This window comes from Melanerpes formicivorus, unplaced genomic scaffold (assembly GCF_026170545.1).
Source record: "Melanerpes formicivorus ecotype bairdi unplaced genomic scaffold, bMelFor1.0.p_v2 SCAF_75, whole genome shotgun sequence".
Classification (NCBI taxonomy): Eukaryota; Metazoa; Chordata; class Aves; order Piciformes; family Picidae; genus Melanerpes; species Melanerpes formicivorus.
This window is the reverse complement of record NW_027142427.1, coordinates 30,017-38,146: the sequence shown is the minus strand read 5'-3', so window position 1 is coordinate 38,146 and position 8,130 is coordinate 30,017. Positions and strand designations below refer to the sequence as shown.

The window sequence follows — 8,130 nt, the reverse complement described above, 5'->3', positions numbered from 1 at the left end:
AGTACCAGTGTTTCTGCACCCCTGTCTCAGGGTCTGCCTTTGCTTCCCTTCATTCACCAGGTGCTCCCAGTCCACCTGCATGTCTCCACCACAGCAAGTCTTGTCCAGCACATGAATGACGAGCTGAAATACAAGCTGCCTTCCACTGCAGCTCTGATGCCTATTTCCATCCCCCTAATTCTCACCAGGCTTCCTATTAAAGCAATAGGGGTGCTTAATGTGGAGCTTGGTAATTCTTTGAGGGGTCAAACTGCTTTGGAATGAGCACCCCTCCCTGGGGAAGCAGCACTTTGAGCTCATTGCTGCCTCCCCCCACTGGGCTGCGATTGAATGGGGCTTTATTTAGAGGCAAGGCACAAAAGCTGAAGACCCAGGATGAGATCTGCCAGCTCCAGAGACAGAAATAATATCTGTGATTGACCTAAATGTCCAAGGCAACCACTGGGAGCTCAAACACAGGACAGGAGCGGAGCTTTGGATGAATAAATGGAAGGAAATTTATACTCAAGGCTGCCAGAGAAGACCTTGGGAAATAAAACCCCTCAGCCTTTCAGCAGCAGTCACTGAAGGTGGGTGACCAGATTGTGTCCCATTGTTATGCCAGCCTCCCTGAGCACAGCAGAGGGTGTCCAGACCAAAGCCTCTAATTCCACAATTTGCAGACACCAGAGGAGGTCCCAGACTGGCATTTGCATGCTTAAATTTTGCATGGCACAGTGTATGCTCAGAAATATCCTGGGTCACAGCACCTAGAGGCTGGGAGTGGAATGGAATGGAATGGAATGGAATGGAATGGAATGGAATGGAATGGAATGGAATAGAATAGAATAGAATAGAATAGACCTCAGAGATGATCAAGTCCAACCTACCACCCAACACCATCTAATCAACTAAACCATGACACCAAGTGCCTCATTCAGTCTCTTCCTAAACACCTCCAGTGATGGTGACTCCACCACCTCCTTGGGCAGCACATTCCAATGGTAAATCACTCCTTCTGGGAAGAATTTCTTCCTAACATCCAGCCTAAACCTCCCCTGGTACAGCTTGAGGTTGTATCCTCTTGTTCTGTCACAGGTTGCCTGGGAGAAGAGACCAACCCCCACCTGGCTACAACCTTCCTTGAGGTAGTTGTAGAGAGCAATAAGGTCTCCCCTGAGCCTCCTCTCCTCCAGGTTAAGCAACCCCAGCTCCCTCAGCTTCTCCTCACAGGGCTGTGCTCCAGACCCATCCCCAGCTTTGTTGCCCTTCTCTGGACACATTCCAGCATCTCAACATCTTTCCTAAACTCAACACCTTTCCTAAACTCGACATCTTTCCTAAACTGAGCTTGGAGGGTCTCCTTGATAGCTAGCCACAGCACAGTGGGGAGCTGCCATCAGCCAGGTGAGTCCTACACACAGCAAAGAGCCTCTGGAATTAGCCCACCCACCAGGAACAATGCCTCAAAACCCTCATGCATCAGGCTGCAGACCAAATGCTGCTAAAGGAAACTTTCTGTAGGCAGTTTAGCCATCAGCACTACTGCTCTGGGGGCATTTGGGACTTTTTAGACTCACAGACCAACCCTGAAGTGCATTTGTTCCCCACATCCCATCGTCATCTCTCAAACGCTTCCCCTCTCTTGACAAAAAGCAGCACCCTCTGCTGAACCCCCCCAGACAGGATGCTAACAAAGCAGAGCAGCTGGAGAGCCTTGCTGCAGCTGTGAGGTGCGATGGCCACAGTCGTGGAAACGACCCTTAGACCTGAACAGGGACACTCAGAGTTAAATACAACCTTGGCTAAGAGCTGATATGGGGCAAGCCGGGCAGGGAGACTCGTAGGAAACAGATGTCCTCGGTGGAGAGGAAGGCTGCATTTGCTTTCTGCACTACCAGGTGAAGCTGGTAGGTGTCACCAGCAATGAATAAAATTGCAGAGAGGACTTGCCTGTTCAGTTCAGACTTCTGCATCGAGCCTTCAGTGCTGGGATGGGGTCGTGCATGTTTGGTATAACACAGGGGGGAAATCTAGGTGTTGCAAAAGCCAGGTTAGGCTCATGGGCTAGAGTTATCTCATCTTAGTCATTGTCCACGAAAAGGATTTGTCTGGTGCTGACAGCCCTGACAAAGAAAAGGAAACAGGAAAAGGTGGCAATGGGCTTTGAGCACCAGTGCTGGCTGTGCATTGCCAGGGTAGAATCGAATCGAATCGAATCGAGCAGAATAGAATAGAATAGAATAGAATAGAATAGAATAGAATAGAATAGAATAGAATAGAATAGAATAGAATAGAATAGAATAGAATAGAATAGAATAGAATAGAATGAATTAACCAGGTTGGAAGAGACCTTTGAGATCATCGAGTCCAACCTATCACCCAACACTAAACCATGGCACCAAGCACCCCATCCAGTCTCTTCCTAAACACCTCCAGGGATGGTTATTCCACCACCTCCCTGGGCAACCCATTCCCCTCCCCCCACCCCCTTCCCTCCCCTCCTCTCCAAACCTCTCCTTTTTTCTTCTTTTCTCTTCTCTTTACCCCCTTTTCTTCTTTTATTCCCCCCCCCCCCCCCCCCCCAGTCATCTCACAAGTTTGGGCTTCTTGAGCCTGTGCTGTGAGCAGTGCTTATTGCACACAATTTCCCCCTCAACTTCTCTGACAAGTAACAGAATTATCCTCCTTCCCTGGCTCATCAGCCAGGAGCTCTCCAGCTTTAATTCAGTGATAAATCTTGGCTCCACCGTGGGAGAAGGGCAAGAAAGGGAAGGATGGAGTGGAGCCACAAACAGGGAGCTGATAAATGCTAACGAACGAACAGGGGACTGCACCCATCCTTTAGCTGATGCCAGAAAGCCACATAGCTGCACAGCCCCATGCAATCTGCCTGCAAGCAACTGCAATGAAGACATTCAAAAGCCTGGCAATTTGCCCTTTTGCTGCACTTAATTACAGCTGGCAACGGCCACAAGAAGCTGGGGTAAACACTTCACTTGGCTGCAGTTGGATGGACACACTGTGACCCCACATCATCTCAAACCCAGGTGAGCCCTTGGTCTGGGCAGGCAGAGACATCATCCCTGGCTCCGTGGGGCTGGTGCCTGGGGGGGCAGCAGGAGCTAGGAGAGAAGGTGCTGGTGACAGTTGGCTCTGGCCCGGGAACAGGCTTGGATCAAGCCACAGGATCGGTCTGCAAGAAAGCTCTAAGACGCGGTGGCTCCTGCCGCGGTCACGTTTCCCCCGACAGCCAGACGACGAGGCTCTGTTCGTCTTTTCCAAGCTGCGGGCTGAGCTGCGGGCAGCAGAGGGAGCCCTCTCCTCTCCTATGAACAGATTCCACCTGGAGGTGGGATTTGCCTGTGCTGAGTTTGTCGGTGCTCTACTCCGGGACGCATCTATGGGCCGGAGGGCTGTCGGCTTACCCCTGGGCAGGGCAGAGGTGCAACGTGGAATCATAGACTTGTTGGAAGGCACCTCAAGGATCAGGCAGTTCCAACCCCCCTTGCCACGGGCAGGGACACCTCACAGTAGATCAGGTTGCTCAGAGCCACATCCAGCCTGGCTGCAAAAACCTCCAGGGATGAGGCTTCCACCACCTGCCTGGGCAACCTCTTCCAGTCTCTCACCACCCTCATGGGGAAGAACTTCTACCTAACATCCAATCTGAATCTACCCATTTCTAGTTTTTTTCCATTCCCCCTAGTCCTATCACTCCCTGACACCCTCAAAAGTCCCTCCCCAGCTTTCTTGTAGACCCCTTCAGATTCTGGAAGGCCACAATAAGGTCTCCTCAGAGCCTTCTCTTCTCCAGACTGAACAGCCCCAACTCCCTCAGTCTGTCCTCATAGGAGAGGTGCTCCAGCCCTCTGCTCATCCTCATGGCCCTTCTCTGGACGCACTCCAGCATGTCCAACATCTGCTGCATCCTCTCAGTTTGGGTAGGTGCCAGCCATTTCCATGTTTAATGGCTGTTTCTTGTGACATGCTGATGCTGCCTACAAACATGATGTGTCAGAGAGAGTCCTTGACTCAGAGATCTAGACCTCAAGGAGACTTGACTGCCAAAACACTTGGCCCATGTCATACAGTCATAAAAAGCTTTAGATTAGAAAGGGCCTTTAAAGGCCATCTAGTGCAAACCCCCTGCAGTGAGCAGGGACATATTCAGTTAGATCAGGTTACTCTGAGTCCCATCCAACCTGACCTTGAATATTTCCAGCAAAGGGGCATCTGCCACCAGTGTGGGCAACCTGTGCCAGTGTCTCACCAGCCTCATTGTAAAGATTTTCCTCCTTGTACCTAGTTTGAATCTACCCTCTTGTCAAGTGGCAAGCTTGGGCTCTGCAGGTAAAAAGCTGAGCTCCAAAAGACCCCACTGAGGTGTCCCATGGTTTATCCCTCTGCCAATGTCTATCAATGCTATCTTTTGGATTTGTAACCAAAACAAAGGTGACAGAGGAATGTTGTAGATACTGCCAAGCAGTGCTTACACAGTGTCAAGGCCGTTGTGCTTTCCAAACTCAACCTGTCCCACCAGTGGGCAGATTGGTGGTGCACAAGAAGCTGGGATGGGCACAGCAAGGACAGCCGATGTCAACTGAGTAAAGGGGTATCCCAAACTGTATGAGGTTGTGCTCATCCATAAAATCTGGGAGAAGAAGGAGGAAAGGGAGGATATCAGTATCACAGTATAACTAAGGTTGGAAGAGACCTCAAGGATCATCGAGTCCAACCTATCAACACAGACCCCATGACTAGATCATGGCACCAAGTGCCACGAGTATCATAGTATCAGTTAGGGTTGGAAGGGACCACAAGGATCATCTAGTTCCAACCCCCCTGCCGTGGGCAGTGCAACCCACACTAGATCACTCTGGCCAGATCCTCATCCAGCCTGATCTTAAACACCTCCATAGTAGCTATGGTGTTTGTTTTCCCAAGTCATTGTTAGGTGTGCTGGAGCCCTGCTTTCCTGGAGATGGCTGAACAGCTGCCTGCAATGGGGAGTGGAGAGTAAATTCCTTGGTTTGCTCTTGCTTTGCATATAAAACTGTCTTCACCTCAACCCATCACTTTTCTCTCTTTTACCCTTCCAATTCTCTCCCCCATGCCAGCAGTGGGGAGTGAGCAAGCAGCTGCATGAGGCTGAGCTGATGGCTGAGGTTAACTCACAGTATTCTCACCTACTCTATCAAAACCAACCTCGATTCACACTGTTTTCAGTGTTCCTGAGCACATATTTAAGTTTCTCCCCTTCCCTGCCCACACCTGAACACCCACATCCAGAAATTCAGGCAAACAACTCCTCACAGCTGTGCTGCTCCAACCGAAGGATGGCTTCAGAGCAGTCCCTGGAAGACGCAGTAGATGGCACTCCAGATATGATATTCTGGGCCTTAAAACTCCACTCCTGAAGTTAAACTAAAATTAAAAACCTGGAAAAGTTCAGGAGAGCTTTAAGCTTCTTAATTTAAATACAGATGCTGAACGTCTGGAAGAAATTCCTGACACTTGAAGCTGCTTTTCCTACCTTGCTCAATAAGAAAGGTCTCTTCCCTGAGTTATCAGCACAGCTTGAGTGTGGGATCCCTGAAGTAGCAGGTAACCAAACAGAGAGATTTGAGGCAAGGCAGGAGGAGAAAAGGGCATGGCTGATTTTATTCTCATTAGTAATAACCAATCCTTCTCTCAAAAAACTTCTCACCCCCCCCCCCCCCCAAAAAAAAGGACACAGTATAAAGCTCAGTGGAAAAGTGGGTGGATGTGGGTGCTTTTCTGGTAGGTTTCAGCTGCAGCTTGGCTTTGGGGAGGTGCCACATCCCTGACCCATTTTCTTTATGGCAATATGCAGGAGTTCTTGGAACATCTCAGCATTACACAGCCACTGAGGCTGCTGCTCTGTCCCAGTGATGGGATCACTGGGAATGGAAATGCCCCTGTACTCTGCACTGGTTAGGCCACACCTTGAGTACTGTGTCTAGTTCTGGGTCCCTCAATTTAAGAAAGGCATTGAGACTCTTGAATGTGTCCAGAGAAGGGCAATAAAGCTGGGGAGAGGTCTTGAGCACAAGCCCTGTGAGGAGAGGCTGAGGGAGCTGGGGTTGCTTAGCCTGCAGAAGAGGAGGCTCAGGGTAGACCTTATTGCTGTCTACAACTCCCTGAAGGGAGGTAGTAGCCAGGTGGGGGTTGGCAACCTGTGACAGAACAAGAGGACACAGCCTCAAGCTGTGCCAGGGGAGGTTTAGGCTGGATGTTAGGAAGAAGTTCTTCATAGAAAGAGAGATTTGCCATTGGAATGTGCTGCCCAAGGAGGTGGTGGAGTCACCATCACTGGAGGTGTTTAAGGGACTTCATGATCTCTGAGGTCTTTTCCAACCTGGTTAATTCCATTCCATTCCATCCCATTCCATTCCATTCCATCCCATCCCATTCCATTCCATTCCACTGAACAGTCATAGAATCATAGAATGAACAAGGTTGGAAAAGACCTCAAAGAACATCAAGTCCAACCTGTCACCCAAGACCTCATGCCTACAAGACCATGGCACCAAGTGCCATGTCCAATCCCCTCTTGAACACCTGCTACATGCATGCACAGCCACATTCACATCTTTCCTAACATTAATATCTAAATGCTTCTACCAGCTGAGACCTTCATGCACAAGGTTTTCATGGAGGAGTTGTTCAGGGGAACATTAATTTCTGCCTTGTTGTGGGACACAGCAAGAAAGGAAAAAATCCACATCTCTGCACACCCCTCTGAAACCAGAGGTCCAAGTTACAAGGAGAACACACCTGCAACCTTGCTGCAAAGGTTGTGTACAACCTCCAGTTCTGTGCATGCCTTAGCATGTCTTAGGGAGGCTGGATTATAAATGTTTGTTCTTCACAGCACCTCTCTGTGCATGTCAGTGGCAAAGGCAGTAACAGGAGATTTTCTATTCTGCAGGTTACATCCTACTTCAGTGACCCAGGTGTGAGAAACCTGATATTAAGTAAGCTGGGGAACCTGTGTTTCTCTCTTAATGGGATTCTGGCTGTCATTAATCCTTTACTGAGATGTGTGTTACCAGAAGAAGGCATGTGTAATCAGCAAGACTGATGTGCTGCTTTTTTGGATGAACTATGTTCAGTTGCCACGGTGTGGGCTAATTCACCCTGCAGTGCCAGAGCGAGGAACCATTCCCAGTGCAGAGAGGCTCCATGTGCGTCTCTGTGGCGCAATCGGTCAGCGCGTTCGGCTGTTAACCGAAAGGTTGGTGGTTCAAGCCCACCCAGGGACGAGTCCTTCCCCAGTCCAGACTGCTCTCTGGCACTGGGCTTTGTAGGGTTTTAATGACTTGGCTAGCTCAGTTGGTAGAGCATGAAACTCTCAATCTCAGGGTTGTGGGTTTGAGCCCCACATTGGGAACCAGTTAATATGGAATAAGAGGACACAGTCTGAAGCTGTGCCAGGGGAGGTTCATACTGGATGTTAGGAAGAAATTCTTTATAGAGAGAGTGATTGTCCATTGGAATGGGCTGCCCGGGGAGGTGGTGAAGTCACCATCACTGGAGGTGTTTAGGAGGAGACTGGATGGGGTGATTGGTGCCATGGTTTGGTTGATTAGATGGTGTTGGGAGAGAGCTTGGACTCAATGATCTCAAAGGTCTTTTCCAACCTGGTCTATTCTATTCTATTCTATTCTATTCTATTCTATTCTATTCTATTCTATTCTATTCTATTCTATTCTATTCTATTCCATTCCATTCCATTCCATTCCATTCCATTCCATTCCATTCCATTCTATAGGTTGGATGTGATGATCTCAAAGGTCTCTTCCAAAGTGGTTTATTCTGTTCTATTCTATTCTATACATGGGGAAGGCAGTAAGTGCCTGGATCCTTTGACTGCAGGGTGAGGTATGGGCAGGTAAGGTCAAGGATACTGTGCTGCTCTTCAGTGGCACTATTTGGAAATGCTCCACTGTGTGATTCATTTCTGATATGTAGCTTTTAGAAAATGAAGATCCTCAGAAGTAAGAAGTGAATCTTACTGGGCACTTTACCCACACTGGAGAAAAACAACAGGGAAATTCTTCCTATGCCACACCTTGAATCCTGTGTCCAGTTATGGGCCCCTCAGTTTAAGAAGGACATTGAGAC

General features: G+C 49.0%; 1 non-coding gene across 1 annotated transcript; it reads left to right on the top strand.

The window, feature by feature from the left end:
* Positions 1–7,194: 7,194 nt before the first annotated feature.
* On the top strand, positions 7,195–7,268 carry TRNAN-GUU (transfer RNA asparagine (anticodon GUU)). The gene has a single exon. It is a non-coding gene; the product is annotated as a tRNA-Asn (tRNA).
* The last annotated feature ends 862 nt before the right edge of the window (positions 7,269–8,130 follow it).